The sequence below is a fragment of the Cricetulus griseus genome, chromosome 4 (assembly GCF_003668045.3).
Source record: "Cricetulus griseus strain 17A/GY chromosome 4, alternate assembly CriGri-PICRH-1.0, whole genome shotgun sequence".
In the NCBI taxonomy this organism is placed as follows: Eukaryota; Metazoa; Chordata; class Mammalia; order Rodentia; family Cricetidae; genus Cricetulus; species Cricetulus griseus.
The window spans coordinates 200,325,798-200,340,965 of record NC_048597.1 but is presented as its reverse complement, the minus strand read 5'-3'; the positions used below and the strand labels follow the sequence as shown (position 1 = coordinate 200,340,965).

The following is a 15,168-nucleotide window of genomic DNA, read 5'->3' as shown; positions in this document are numbered from 1 at the left end:
GAACAACAGAAAATGAACTCAACAGCATCTTTCAAGATTCTTTGTCTCTTAATGTTATGTCATGACATTTAAAAAAATTTATATGTTCTTATAGCTTCTGATTTTATGTCTTTATGGGATTCCTATGTGCATCTATATGTGTTACTCATTCTTTTTCTTTGGCTCTTTTTCTTCTGTTTTTGTTTGTTTGTTTGTCTGTTTTGTTTTGTCCTATTCTGATTTGTTTTTATTTTATTTTATTACCATTCCTTAGATGCCTGTTTGTTTTCTACTGAGAAACAGAAAGGATGTGGAGCCTTTGGGAGAGGAAAAAGACACTGGAAATCTTGAGGAAGACTCAGGAATTGTGTGGAGGAAAGACTCAAGAACATTGGTGATAAATGTTATGCTCTAATCACTTGCAAAGGAATATGGATTACAAGTATAAGGATTACATTGCTTACATATACACTTACCAAAAGATTACAGTTTTGGAATCAAACAATGGGCTCTGTTAGTCTTGTGGTAACAATAAAATTCACCCAGGTGAAGGCAATCCATTTGCTTAGTGCAGTATTGTGAAGAAGGAGCTCTTGGGCCATATTAGACAGAGTGCAGAATGTTGCAATGTAAAGGGCTATGTTGGTGTAATTTTAAGTTTTATTTTCATGTTTGAATTTCTAAGGATTTCTGTTGATGCACAATGGGGAAAATATTCCAGTAAGTTAACTTTGGCATCTGTGTAGTGAATTAAGTTTCTAAGGACAACACTCAATTTTATCTGACAATGTTGATTATAGTTTTAATGTTCAAGTTAGTGGTCAATACGTGATAAGTAAGACTGCTTATGACTACCTCCCTGGTCATAATGGTGTCTGCCCATAGCATAAAGGCAGCCAAAGCTTCAAACCATTTATTTTATGTTCAGTACCTCTGAAGATTGATTAATGAAGTTAAAACAAGCTTCAGAGATGGTTGTGGATTAATTTTATATCAACCTCCATATCACTATGTCACTCAGTATAAGTGGGGATAATAACCTGGCCAGGAGTTACTCATTGAATGCCAGAAGGATGTACAGTCATTCCAGGTCCTGGACCCCCACAGAGTTCCACTGAATTTTTTTTTTTTACAAAATACTTCCATATTTCTATTTTTAAAGCTAAAAATATGGAAGACCTGAATGACATTGTCATGTTTCCTTCAAGACTTAAAAATAAATTCAATTTCATTGCTCAGCATGCCATTTTTATGTTTCAAAGAGAGTGCAAAAGTAGACCTCTGTGTATTTTAAATAATAAACAATATTCCATAGTAAAATACATTAGAAAATTTCAGCATTTTGGTGAATATGCTTACTGATTAATTTTTTCCTGTGTTTCATTTATTTCATAAGAAAAGTAACGTTTCAAAAATATGTGCTCCTTGACTGTGAGGAATGAGAAATGCATGCAAATGAAGAGAAATCATGTAGCAGCCTTTTGGTCTCATGAACCAAATGATGACTCTAAAGCAGTGGTTCTCAACCCATGAGTCATGATGCATATCAGATATTTATATTACAACTCATAACAGTAGCCAAATTATAGTTATAAAGTAGCAATGATATAGTTTTATGGTTGGCGGTGTCCTTATAACATGAGGAACTGTATTAAAGTGTTACAGCATTAGGAAGGTTGAGAACTACTGCTCTAAAAGCTATGGTGACTTGCTAAGATATTTGTCTGAGGTCTGGTGAAAATTGTGTTGGAAAATATCATTATGACAGGGAGATGTCTCACAAAAACACCACCTTTCTTTCAAGAAAATTTCCAGTAATGTGCCTATCACAGCATGGGAAGTTTATGGGAATCTTTTGTATTTGATGGTAGATAATACTGGATAAACGTGTCTAAATTGATTCTATGTGTTAGAAGTTTAACTAATTGCTATGTTCCCATCTGGATTTGCTTTCAAGTTCATGTTACTGTTGGACCCACTCCTATGTGAAAGTGACTTTCAATTGCTGATAAAGGCAAATGAGTTCAGGTGTCTGTCAGTGAAAGGATGATTTGGAAGCGCTCTAAATACAAGTGTTGCTATCTGATCTTCATCAGTCTTTGCTCTGTGGTAGGTATCACAAAGTATTTTACATGTATTTCTATGTATCAAATTCAGCTTTGTGAAAGAATTCTCCTCTTCCATTTCTCATCTTCCTCTTCTTTCCTCCTTCTCCCCTCCCTCCTGCTCTTCCTCATTCTTCTCCCAGCTGGACCAATAAACAGAGAATGCTACTTGATAGTGCACAGTAGACCAAACACCAAAGCTGCCTAAACTCGGAGCCAGAAAACTTCCCATAAATGATAGAATGGGAGAGATTGCTGGTTTTGTGGGTCAGCAGGTTTATCTCATAGCTAACTCAATTTTGTTTATGCAGTATGAAAGACTCATCAATTAAGAATAAAGCTTTGTATGGCATTATTGGTAAAAACAAACACCAGGGAGCATTTAGTCTGTTGAGTATCTCTGACTGACAGCTAATTTAAACCTACTATGGCTACAATATTTCTTAGGATTTTTAGAAGCCATGGTATGATATTCTGGGAGCCATCAAGATGAGTGAAACCTAAGCAGATAGCTAATTGAAAGTTTTGTGTTTTTTGCTGTCATTATCCTCTCCCCTCCCCTCCCCTTTCCTTTTCTTCCTAGTTCCCTCATCTTCCTTCTTTCCCTCCCTCCCTCCCTCCCCCCTCCCTCCTCCCTCCCTCCCTCCCTCCTCCCTCCCTCCCTCCCTCCTTCCTTCCTGTCTGTCATCCACTATATCTTGGTTAAAGGATCTATTACTGTGATAAAACTCCATGGGGAGAAGAGGATTTATCTCATCGTTTAGCTTACTGTCCATCACTGAGGGTAGTCAGGGCAAGAATTCAAGGTAGGACTGAAGCAGAAGCCGTGGGTGAAGGCAGCTTATTGACTTTCTCCTCATGGCTTGCTCAGTCAGCTTTCTTACACCACCCAGAACCTCCTTCCCAAGGGTGGCACAACCCTCCGTGGGCTGGATGCTCTCACATCAATCATCAATCAAGAATATCCCCTAAAGTCTTGCCTTCAGGTAATCTGAGGGGCATTTTCTTGAAATTACTCTTCCTAGATATGTCTAGTTTAGTGTTGAGTTGCCAATACCAACCAGCAAAACACCCAGTAAGAGTTGTCCATAGGTGCAAAGTGTAAGGCTGTCCACTGGAGCATGGGACCCCTACTAGCTGGTACATATTAAGGAGAATAATTCTCCCTCTCTCAGCACCCATTACCTGCCATATCTCCTAAGTAAGACGTGGGACCTGGAGAGCATCTCCCCATCTCTGCTAGAATTTTTGCTGCCTTGCACTGTGTAGGTAAGAACAGGTGCTCTGTATTCTTCAGTAAGATAGCCATGTTATCCAGAAAACAGCATTTCACAGCCTCTTCCCCAGTCTTTCTGTCTTTTCTTCTGAAATGTTCCCCGAGACTTCAGGGAGAAGGTTGATATTGAAGATGTCTGCTTTAAGGCTGTACATTCAGTTTCTTATTACCAGTGCTTTAATCATTTATACATGTTTGCATTGCCTGCTGCTCACTGCAAAAATAAGTTTCTGTGATGAAGACAGCAGTGTAAGTCTATGGCCATAAAAATAAATATCTAGAAGACAATTTGGCAACATGATCATTTATCAAAATAAAAATAGAAGGTTGTATCTTATGTCCTATGACTTCACTAGTCTTGGGATTTTAGCCAAGACTGCAGATCCTGGCATGAAATGTTCTCCAGTGGAGCAGACCTTAAATTCAGGCACAATGTGGTTAGTTAGCCCACAATAGTCATCAGCAGTGATGCACTGGTGGGCAAATGGTGCCTGGTAGATCAGTGCTGAAGCAGGAAGAGTGCAGACCATTGGTTTCTTTTCTTCTCCAGCTGCCTTCAAAGTGCTTTTCTGTACTGTGAAAGCTAGCCAGCAGGGATGAAGTTTCCTGGATGGCTTCAGACTGACTTCTTTGTAGCCAAAGTGATTTTAGTAGCGGGCTCTTATTATGTAGTTATGGTAGGTGACCAAGGGCAATGGCAATAGCTTTGGTGACCTTCCAGGTCCTCTATTACCACTAGTTGATAGGGAAATATGCCTTGAACTACAATTTTAATTGAATAAATTATGCATTATTGTGCATAATTTATTGTTTCTGCTTTGAGATGTCTGAAATTAATTTCTTGAGTTTTTCTGGTTTTACTTACTATTTTAAATTCACTTACTTCTTCTTTTAGTGGATATATTTAAAAAATGGTCAGGAGAGAACTAAGTCACAGTAGACTCCAGGTGTCATTTTCATCTGTAGTGTTGGTATTTAGAGCCAGTAACTTTATGACAGTCAGTCATCTTCTGAGAGTTAGGCAATATCCTGAGTAAGCTTGGGCCTCTTGCCTGGGTCTAAAGCTTGTGTTAAGTGTTGTAGCAATCCCTGTGTATGTGAGCTTTAATCCCAGGCAGTTCATACTTTCTTCTGAAGTACATAGCTTCTGATGATAGGAGTTGTGGAATTCTCTCCTTGCCTGTGGGTCTTACTCTGTATCATAGCCTCTCTCTACACTAAGTTCCACACTTGCATGGCTCCCAAGTGCCTATAGTCCTTTACCCTGGTTCAGTTCTCATTCTGACTCTAAGACTGCAGCTTGTACTGTCAACCATTGTTGTCTTGTATAATTATAGTATGCCTGTAGTTCTTACCACATTTCAGATGTTCTGAGTCATCAGTTTCCCATGCCAGCTTCTCCTAGTTGTAGTAGTCCCTATGTATCTACTATATCTTCATGTTTAAAAGGACGGTGGTTGATATTCAAAACACATTTGAATACAGGTCTTATTGTAAACAAAATAAATTAACATTTAATATAAATGGCTGATTTGTAGACCTCAACATCACCTGTAACTTAACCAAGTTTTCTTTCTTATCTTTTGTCTCTGGTGTTTTTGAGATTCAGGGTATGTGAAAAATACTGAGATTTTGGTATAGAAGAAATACAGCTCAAGAGTACAGAAAACATATTCAACAAAAATCATAGAAGAAAACTTTCCCAACCTAAAGAAAGACATGCCAATGAAAGTACAAGAAGCTTACCTATTATTCTTAGGTTTGGCCTTTTCATGGTGTCCATATTTCCTGGATATTTTGTGTTAGAGATTTGTTTAACTTGAGATTTTCTTTGGTCAATGACTGTATTTCCTCTAGTGAGTCTTCAAGACCTGAGATTCTCTCTTCCATCTCTTGTATTCTATTGGTTACACTTGCATCTGTAGTCCCTGATCTGATCATTTCCCAGCTTTTCTATTTCCAGCATTTCCTCATTCTGTGTGTTCTTTGTTGTTTCTATTTCAGATTTCTAACCTTGAACTGTTTGAATTGTTTCCTTTATTTGTTTGGTTGAGTTTTCTTGGCCTTCTTTGCATTCTTTAAGAGAATTGTTTATTTATTGAATTTTTTGGTTTGTCTTTTCCTCCATTTCTTTAAGGAATTTTCTTATTTCCACCTTTGAAGGTTTCTATAATCTTAATAAAGTTGCTTTTGAGGTCCTTCTCTTCTGCTTCATCTGTGTTGGGATGTTCAGGTCTTGCTCATGTGGAGTCCCTGTATTCTGGGGGTGTCATATTGATCCTCCTGTTGTTGAGTGTGTTCTTATACTGTTGTCTTCACATCTCTTCTTCCAGTGGGTGCAGGTGGGGTCTCTCCCTCTCCTCTTGTCTCCTGGTGGGCATAGTGAGCCATGACTTCAATGTCGGGAACTCTAGATAGTTCGGTCTCTCTGGTGTTCTCCTCACTCAAGTGGAGGGTAGAGGGTGTGGGGAGGGGAAAGACCGAGGTGTGGCCAGACTCTGGGTAGTCCATTTTGCTGGGGTGGTCCACTACACACAGAGTGTACACAGGAAGTTCCAAGGAGGGAATGGGGGGAGTTTGGCCTGAGTGGAACCCACACTCCCTCTTTGATAGTATTACTGTAGTTCTGCAGATCCTAAAGCTTATCTTGAGTGTTAATGAATGAATTGAAACTCTTGTAAGTGGTGGGAATAATAGAATCAGTGGAGCATGCGGAGGTAAGAAGATACATTTGAGAGAAAACAAGTGCATTAAAACTAAATATTATTGATTTATTAACATGATGCAGAAACTAATTACATGAATCTGAAAAAAACTGGAACAAATGTATTTCATGTGGCATCATAGTAGCTCAAGAATTACTATGGTCATTGTCAGTGCCACCCTCTATTAGGTCAAATTTACCAACTACTGATGATTATTTATCAAACATCTGTACTAGATTCAGGATGTAAAATGTGAATGACAAACAGATCTTTATAAGTAAGATCCTACAGTCTCTAGTTACGTTAGATATTGATATCTAAATGCTAAAGAAATTGTGATTTATTCTTCAAGTATGAAACATTAGAGGGCCTGTTGCAATGTGGGAACAAGAAAGACTTATTTGTAAACAATGAATTAATATTATCAAAGTTAAAGGTAAGATTAGGGGTGAATAGAGCACTTGCATTTGGGGAGAGCATTGAGTTTTTTGAGAGAACATGTGGCATTTGGGGATGTGACACAATTGTGGTCAAAACAGTAACTAAAAATGAAACTGGAGGTGACAATTGAGCCTAATCATCAGTAAAAAGATAAAATTGGAGGTGATGGATGGTTTCAGTGCACAATTCTACCAGAAATTTAAAGAACAGATAATACCAATTCTCCTCAAAGTATTCCACACAATAGAAGCAGAAGGGTCACTGCCAAACTCTTTTTACAAGGCTTCAATAACCTTGGTACACAAGCCACACAGACACAACTAAGAAAGAGAACTACAGACCAATATCCCTCATGAACATTGATGCAAAAATACTTAATAAAATATTGGCAAATTGAATCCAAGAACACATCAGAAAAATCATCCACCTTGATCAAGTAGGCTTCATCCAAGGGAGGCAAGAATTGTTCTATACATGAAAAATTCATCAGTGTAATCCACCATATAAACAAACTTCAAAACAAAAACCACATAATCATCCAACTAGATGCTGAAAAAACCTTTGACAGAATTCAACACCCCTTCAAGATAAAGGTATCAGAGAGATCGTGGATAAGAGGAAAATACCTAGACATAATAAAAGCAATATACAATACACCAAAAGCCAACATCAAACTAAATGGAGAGAAACTCAACGTTATTCCTCTAAAATCAGGAATGAGACAAGGCTGTACACTCTCTCCATACCTCTTCAATATTGTCCTTGAAGTTCTAGCTAGAGCAATAAGACAACAAAAGGAGATCAAGGGGATACAAATTGGAAAGGGGGAAGTCAAACTTTCACTATTTGCAGATGATATGATAGTCTACATAAGTGGTCCAAAAATTCTACCAGGGACCTCCTACAACTGATAAACATCTTCAGCAAAGTGGCAGGATACAAGAATAACTAAAAATGTCAGTAGCCCTACTATACACAGATGATAAATGGGCTGAGAAAGAAATCAGAGAAACATCACCCTTTACAATTGCCACAAACAACATAAAATACTTTGAGGTAACACTAACCAAACAAATGAAAGAACTGTATAGCAAGAACTTCGAGTATTTAAAGAAAGAAATTAAAGATACCAGAAAATGGAAAGACCACTCATGCACTTGGATAGGTAGGGCAAACATAGTAAAAATGCCAAAAGCAATCTACAGATTCAATGCAATCCCCATCAAAATCCCAGCACAATTCTTCACAGACTTTGAAAGAACAATACTCAACTTTATATGGAAAAAACAAAAGACTCAGGATAGCCAAAACAACTCTGTACAATAAAGGAACATCCGAAGGCATCACCCTCCCAGACATCAAGCTCTATTATAGAGCTATGGTCCTGAAAACAGCTTGGTTTTGGCATAAAAATAGACAGGTAGACCAATAGAATCAAATTGAAAACCATATGGATTCACACACCTACAAACTCATGATTTTTGACAAAAAAGCTAAAATTATACATTGGAGAAAAGAAAAAATCTTCAACAAATGGTGCTGGCATAACTGGATGCTGGCATGTAGAAGACTGCAGATAGATCATATCTATGGCCATGCATAAAACTTAATTCTAAATGAATCAAATACCTCAACATAAATCCAGCCACGCTGAACCTCTTAGAAGAGTTAGTTCCAGGCAGCTGCTACTGTCCGCTGCTTTAGATGTCCTGCTTACACAGCCTCCTAGTAACAGTGCCCTGCCCAGTGGGGCTGTAGGGTGACTCTCCTGGGAAGGGGAGATGGTTCATTTGCCATCTTTTTGTTTTGCTGGATCTTGAGCCAGCTTCAACCTCCTGCCTCTCCTCAGACTTGACTTTCCTTTCATTTGAAGTCTTCAACCTTCAAGCATTAAGTGGCTGGTGCCCTCCCCAGGGTCTGCTTGTACTTAGGGAAGGGCAGTGGATCCTAGAAACCTGTCACTCATATTGTCATAGGTTTCAACCCCAAGTTTTCTTGCCCTCCCTTTCCCCCTGTTTCTCCCCTGCCTGTAGCTAACAGAGTTGGGGATAGAAACAGTTCATTTTAAAGCCCTCCTCATTCAAGATTTCAAAATTCTTGACTTGGGTGGGTCAAGAGAGAATGTGATATTTTCCCCAGAATAAAGTCCCAATTTGTATATCAGTGTTAAGAAAACAAAACACACTTAGGTGAGATTCTCGTGGACTATTTTTAAATGTCATTAACATAAAAAGATTTCTATTAGCAGTATTTAATCACTCTCCTATAAAGAGTGGAGAGAGGTAAATACCCCTCCAAAGTAGCAGAGCTTTAAGACTCCATCTCTCAAGTCCATGTTGTTTTTCCAGTGTACTTATGTGTAGAGGTCTGTTATAATAATTAGAAGTCTGTTATACTAATGCTATTTATTATTTTTCATTTCCATATAGCTAACTAAAGAGATTTTTCAAGCACCCATGTCTGTAAAAATATTTTTAAATAAAATTTATTTTGTTGTAAAAAAAAGAAGAGAAAGGTGGTACCCTTGAAAGAAATGCTACAGAAGATCACTTCCTGAACATAACACCAGTAGAACAGACACTGAGATCGACAATAAATAAATGGGACCTCTTCAAACTGAGAAGTTTCTGTAAGGCAAATGATACAGTCAACAAGACAAAACAGCAGCCAACAGATCTTCACCACCCCACATCTGACAGAGGGCTGATTTCCAAAATATACAAAGAACTCCAGTAGCTAGTCTCTAAAACACCAAAAAATCCAATTAAAAAATGGGGTACAGAACTAAATAGAGAATGCTCAATGGAGGAAATCTAAAATGGCTGAAAGACACACAAGAAAGTGCTCAACATCCTTAGCCATCAGGGAAATGCAAATCAAAACAATTCTGAGATACCATCTTGCTCCTGTCAGAATGGCTAAAATCAAAAACACTAATGACAGTTTATGTTGAAGAGGATGTGGAGAAAGGGGATCACTCCTCCAATGCTGGTGGGAGTGCCAACGTGTACAGCCACTTTTGAAATCAGTGTGGCGGTGGGAATCATTCTACCACAAGATCCAGCAATTCCACTCTTAGGCATATACCCAAAATAAGCACATTCATACAACAAGGACATCTGTTCAGCAATTTTCATAGCAGCACTATTTGTAATAGCCAGAAACTGGAAATAGCCTAGATGCCCTTCAAATGAAGAATGGATTGAGAAAATGTGGTACATTTACACAATGGAGTACTACTCAGCGGAAGAAAACAATGGAAGCTTGAAATTTGCAGGAAAATGGATGGAACTAGAAGAGACCATCCTGAGTGAGGTAACCCAGTCACAAAAAGACAAACATGATAGTCCTCACTCATATATGGAATTTAGACATAGAGCAAAGGATTACCAGCCTACAATCCACACCACCAGAGAAGCTAGGAAACAAGGAGGACCCTAAGAGAGACATACATGTTCCCCCAGAGAAGGGGAAAGGGACTAGATCTCCTGAGCTAATGGGGAGAATGGGGGAGGGGAAGAGGGAGCTAGGAGAATGAAAAGGGGAGAAGAGGAAGGAGGAGGAGGGGGACATCAGGGAGCAGGAAGACTGAGTCAGGGGAAGAATAGAGGAGAGCAAGAAAAGAGATACCATAATACAAGGAGTCACTGTAGGTTTAAAGAGAATCAGACACTAGGGAAATGTTCAGAGATCTACAAGGCTTAGCCCAACTAACAATATAAGCAATAGGCTACCTTAAATGCCCTTCTCTGATAATGAGATTGATGACTACCTTATATGCCATCCTAGAGCCTTCATTCAGTAGCTGATGGAAGCAGAAGCAGAGACCCACAGCTAAACACTGAGCTCAACTCCTGGAATCCATTTGCAGAGAGAGAGAAGTCACGAGCAAAGGGGTTAAGAGCAGGCTGGAGAAACCCGAAGAAACAGCTGACCTGAACAAGGAGGACCTCATGGACCCCAGAATGATAGCTGGGAAACCAGCATAGGACTGTTCCAGACCCCTGAATGAGGATGTTAGTTTGGAGGTCTGGCAATCTATGGGGCTTCTAGTACTGGATCAGTATTTATCTCTAGTACACGAATGGACTTTGGTAGCCACTCCACATAGAGGGATATTCTCTCAGTCTAGACACGTGGAGGAGGGTCTAAGCCCTGCTCCAAATGATATGACAGACTTTAAAGATCCCCCATGGAAGGCCTCACCCTCCCTGGGGAGCAGAAAGGGAATGGGATAGGGAGTAGGTGTGGCTGCAGGGGAGGAGGGGAGGGAGAGGGAACTGGGATTGACTGTAAAACAGCTTGTTTTTAATTTAAACTTTTTTAAAAAAGAAAAAAAATTAGGAAAAAAAAACCTGGAGGTGATGATTGATTTCTTTAGCTCTTTTAGATTTACATTTTATTCAGAGATCGATATATAGACACTAAATAGTATAAGCTGGGATGGCATCATGATATTTTGTGTTACAGAGTTATTCTACTGTGGGTAGGTCAATTGGCTATTTGTTACAGTTCTGATGAGAAGAGAAGGAAGGAGGGTGAAGAGACAAATGAATGAGTTTAGGACATTGAGAGTGGTTAATGAAGAACAGGAAGTGGATGGAGGAAGGAAGGTAATTGATTGTGGAGCTGGTTAAACTGGTAGCATTGTAGGCCAAGGACAGCTACCCTAAACAATAAGCAAGGTAGGAAACAACCAAATGAACATCTAGCGGTGGTTGTTACACTAGAAAGCCATAGCGACTGGCTTCCCAAACACTGTTCTCAGAGTACATGGACATACATTTTTTAAAATCACTTCATAGAGTAAGAACCTTAAGTAACATAGCAAACACACTCATATCAGAAACTGATGTAGACGTGTCCCGAATTTGTGATTTCAAGTAAGACTAACAAAGAGAGAAAAATTGACTTAGGACACAAAGAAAATGGAAAAATAACAACACTACCACTCTTTACAAACCATTTGGTAACCTAGGTAATGAAGCTAGTATAACAGGTTTTTATTAAATAATGCATGAAATGGATAATTGTTTAAGTTCTTGTCTATCTGTGTGTACTCAATGCTCTGGAGTGCCTCTTTGATGCTAATAGTATAGCTTTGGTAAATATCCTATCTAGCTGGCTTCTTAAGTACCTATCACTTCCTGTTATCCATTTTCCTATAGGACTCAAGTAGGTGTGCAAGAGCATGACCCAAGCTCTAGAAAGATAAATTTTGGTTCATAGGTGATATTTAGACCTATGGTTTAAAACCTAACTCCTTTTTTTCCCTTTAACTCATACAGATTTTTAAATAACATCCTACAAAAGTTCCTTGTATTATTAAAACTGAAACAACAACAATAAAAGTTCTATCTTGTGATGTTCTTCAGTAGTGTAATAAAAGAAAAAAATGTGAAAAGTTTGTATTGACTGAGTGTTCTACTCAGTTTCTTAAAAATATGTGTTTATAAGTTAATTACCTCAGGTGTTTCATTATAGTGATGGAAAACTGACAAGCACATCTGCAAGCATCAACTTGAATAGAAATAATTTAGAAAGTATGCATGTGGTAAAGTTTCCAAAATAAGGTAGGCATTCAGACAGGTTCTGAAAGGCAATCCTGGGCAGAGGGTACAGTGCAGGTAGGTTTGAAAGGTGTAAGCAAGCTGTTTTGTGGGAGTGGGAACTTATTAATTAGTGTCTGTGCAAACAAATTTGGTAGCAGTATAGAAGACAGATGAAAACTAATTTTACAAAAAAACAAGCTGTTTCTAGAACTGTTTTTTAGATTATTGATATATCCTGATTAAAAAGTATCAGATTTTTTCTTACTAATTTTCTTTGCAGTTTTTGCTGGTATTTAAACAGTATCACAATATAATTCTTTCTATCCTACTCTAAATTTTCTTTCCCCTGTTCTTTTTAACAGCAGCCTCAGAGTTGACCAAGCATATCTTAATCATACTATGATGAACATGTATTGAAAAACTGAACCAGCTTTTGGGCCTCAAGAAGCATACAGTTAGGAGCAAATAAAACTGCTTTTGGAAAGCTACACTCAGATTTATAAAACAAATACTACAGTAATGCTCACACCAAAGGGATTATCGTGTATGAAGTAGAATTCTCATGAATATGTTGTCAAGTCAAATGGGCATTAATTCTAAATTGCAAGCATGTCACTTATAAAGGGCAGGCATAACACTTCTTGGAAATGTTCACAGGTCTACTAGCTCTGCTTTTTGGGTTCTTAGTTCATAATGCTTTATCCCAGTGGTAATAACCCCTCTGGAAAAAATTTCAAGACATCAAGTTTGTGTTTCTGAACAGGTAGTTGAATATTAGAGCCAGCTTGGGAACATTCAAAGGTTCTAGTGTTCCAAATTCTATCCCCACATATTTCTGATTTATTTTCCTTAGGAAATAAATGAGATTTTAAGAACTTTTTATTAAATTATAATTGCATTTTAGAAAGGCACATGCAAATATATGTGAACTGAAGAGAAACTAGTTATCATTAAGTTAAACAATTGAAATTTATAAATCTCATTGTAATATGGAAGATGAGAAACATTGAGCAGATAACCCATGACATTAGAAAGCAGGCTTCCTTTCCAAAGGTGGTGGAAGTAAGAAGGGAAGTTTCTGATGGTCCCTGGGAGAATGTAACATCTAGTGTTGGGACAGAAGAAAATGGAGTAGCACTAAGAGCTGTCATTTTCTGGAAGTAGCAGAGTAGAGGAGCAAGCAAAATGGCTAAGAAAGAATGCAGTGTTAGGGAACGGAGGAGTAGATCAGGATTGCTGGAGTATGAGAGAGTTGGAGCAGAGCAACCTAAGGTGTAAATTGGCAGAAAGAGCCACACACACACCACAACAGTAAATCATTTCTTTTATAGAGTAAGGTAAATTTAATCTGCATCCTTGTGCTTTTATGACCCTAGACATTAGCAATTCACAACTACCTATTTAACAACACCAGAAATGTCATAGTTGATATAATATAACATATGGTCTGTTACATTCACTTGATAATATTTTAGGTGGTTTTAAAGTTTTCATTTATTAATTCTGAATAAATTACATCAAATAATTCTCAACACTTAAAGCTGTTAAATAATTCTCTTTTATGTAAGGATTATCTGCTCCTTAAACTATGGGAAATATTTTTAGATCTTCCAGTAGCATAAGAAGGAAGTGAAAATCATTATCAGAAGCAAAGATAAGCTTTTATTTCAGGTGTATATGCACTCAGAATATAAAATTCATCATAATATAAATAATTATCCCTGTCATTTAAAATGATAATTATCTCATTTACATGTCTATGACTTTTAAAATACATCATACTACTTCAATAAATTACCTTCTGGATCGTATCAGTGTCTCTTCAAGAAAATGAAGTTAAATCTTCGCAGTAACCAGCAGCTTAATTTTCATTAGGCCAGCTATTTGATAATTAGTCTTGAATCATAAATCAAACCCCAACTCTTGTAGTTTCTTAATTGAAAATTATTGTTTCTTGGCTTTCTCGTTAAAAGTGCAGCAAGTGTGAGTGTGATTGATGTAGAATCTGGTGCACACAGTTTGAGACAGTCAGAGCTTGATAGATCATTGCCCAGAAGGGACTTGTAATGGTGGATGGTCAGGAATCTCCAAACTTAAGATGTGTTCATAAAAGTCCAAGTGCAGAGGGAACCCTGATATACTAAATTCATCTAGCACTGACCGCCTTTGTCTTTGTTATTCAGTTAGAATCTATTTGTATATACCAGTGACTTCAGGGATATAAATTATTGAAAAAATCCTCAACATTTTGTTTGATGCAAAAATATGAAAATATTTCTTACTAATGTCATGAACTAATATCAAATTTGTTGATATTTTAGATCGATGTGAAAATATTGACTCTCAACACTCTATTCATCTGACAGCTAATCCAAGAGAACAGATGGCTACCCCAAGTATTGCCCCAGTCTTAAAATTGTTTCAAACATGATACTGATGAGGCCAAATAAAAGACTTTGCAAGTAATAAGGAAAATATTGCTTCATTGAGTGGCTGCAGCTTGTTGCCATTTTTCTTTTGACAGTCTAGGAGGGTTTGTGGAGAACTCTGGTCATGTTTGCAGTTCTTTAGTTCAGAACAGCCACAGGGTTTTCCAGCATTCATTTCTTGTTTCCTAGTGACTTGGCAGCCAGGACCTGATGAGGGACACAGCAGGGAGTACTGGAAAATGCACCATAAATTTCAATGTGTGAAGTCAAAAGAGCTTAAAAATATCTGGGCACAAGAACCATGGTTAGAGTTTGAAAATCCTTTGGACAAATATACCCTGAAATAATTACTGCATTTTACCAGTTCTATGAATAAAGTGGAGTCAGCGCTTGGAGGCCCTTGCCAATAGTTCACAAACACTAAAGGCGATATTATTTCATCCAGAATAATCACACTATTATTATGTGCTTTAGTTATATAAAACTTTCTCCATGGCACATTAAATGACTTTGGTTTATTTTATGAAAGTTATTTAACTGAAGATTTTTCTTGATAAATTATGGCCTGAAAATAAAATAAGAATTACCTATAATACTTATGGAGATGTGATACCTAGCTAGAAATTATGCCATAGAATTTAAGATATCACAAAGAAAAAATATTATCAAAAATGATTTTTT

The 15,168-nt window shown here is 37.6% G+C and overlaps 1 long non-coding RNA gene across 2 annotated transcripts in view; it reads left to right on the top strand.

Moving 5' to 3' along the window:
- Positions 1-14,521, top strand: part of LOC103163391 — a 30,235-nt gene extending 15,714 nt beyond the window's left edge. For both annotated transcript variants that reach the window (XR_003484496.2, XR_004769711.1), the window contains exons 2-4: positions 254-373; positions 1,937-2,088; positions 14,380-14,521. This is a non-coding gene — a long non-coding RNA (uncharacterized LOC103163391). The remainder of the gene's footprint in view (positions 1-253; positions 374-1,936; positions 2,089-14,379) is intronic.
- Positions 14,522-15,168: the final 647 nt, after the last annotated feature.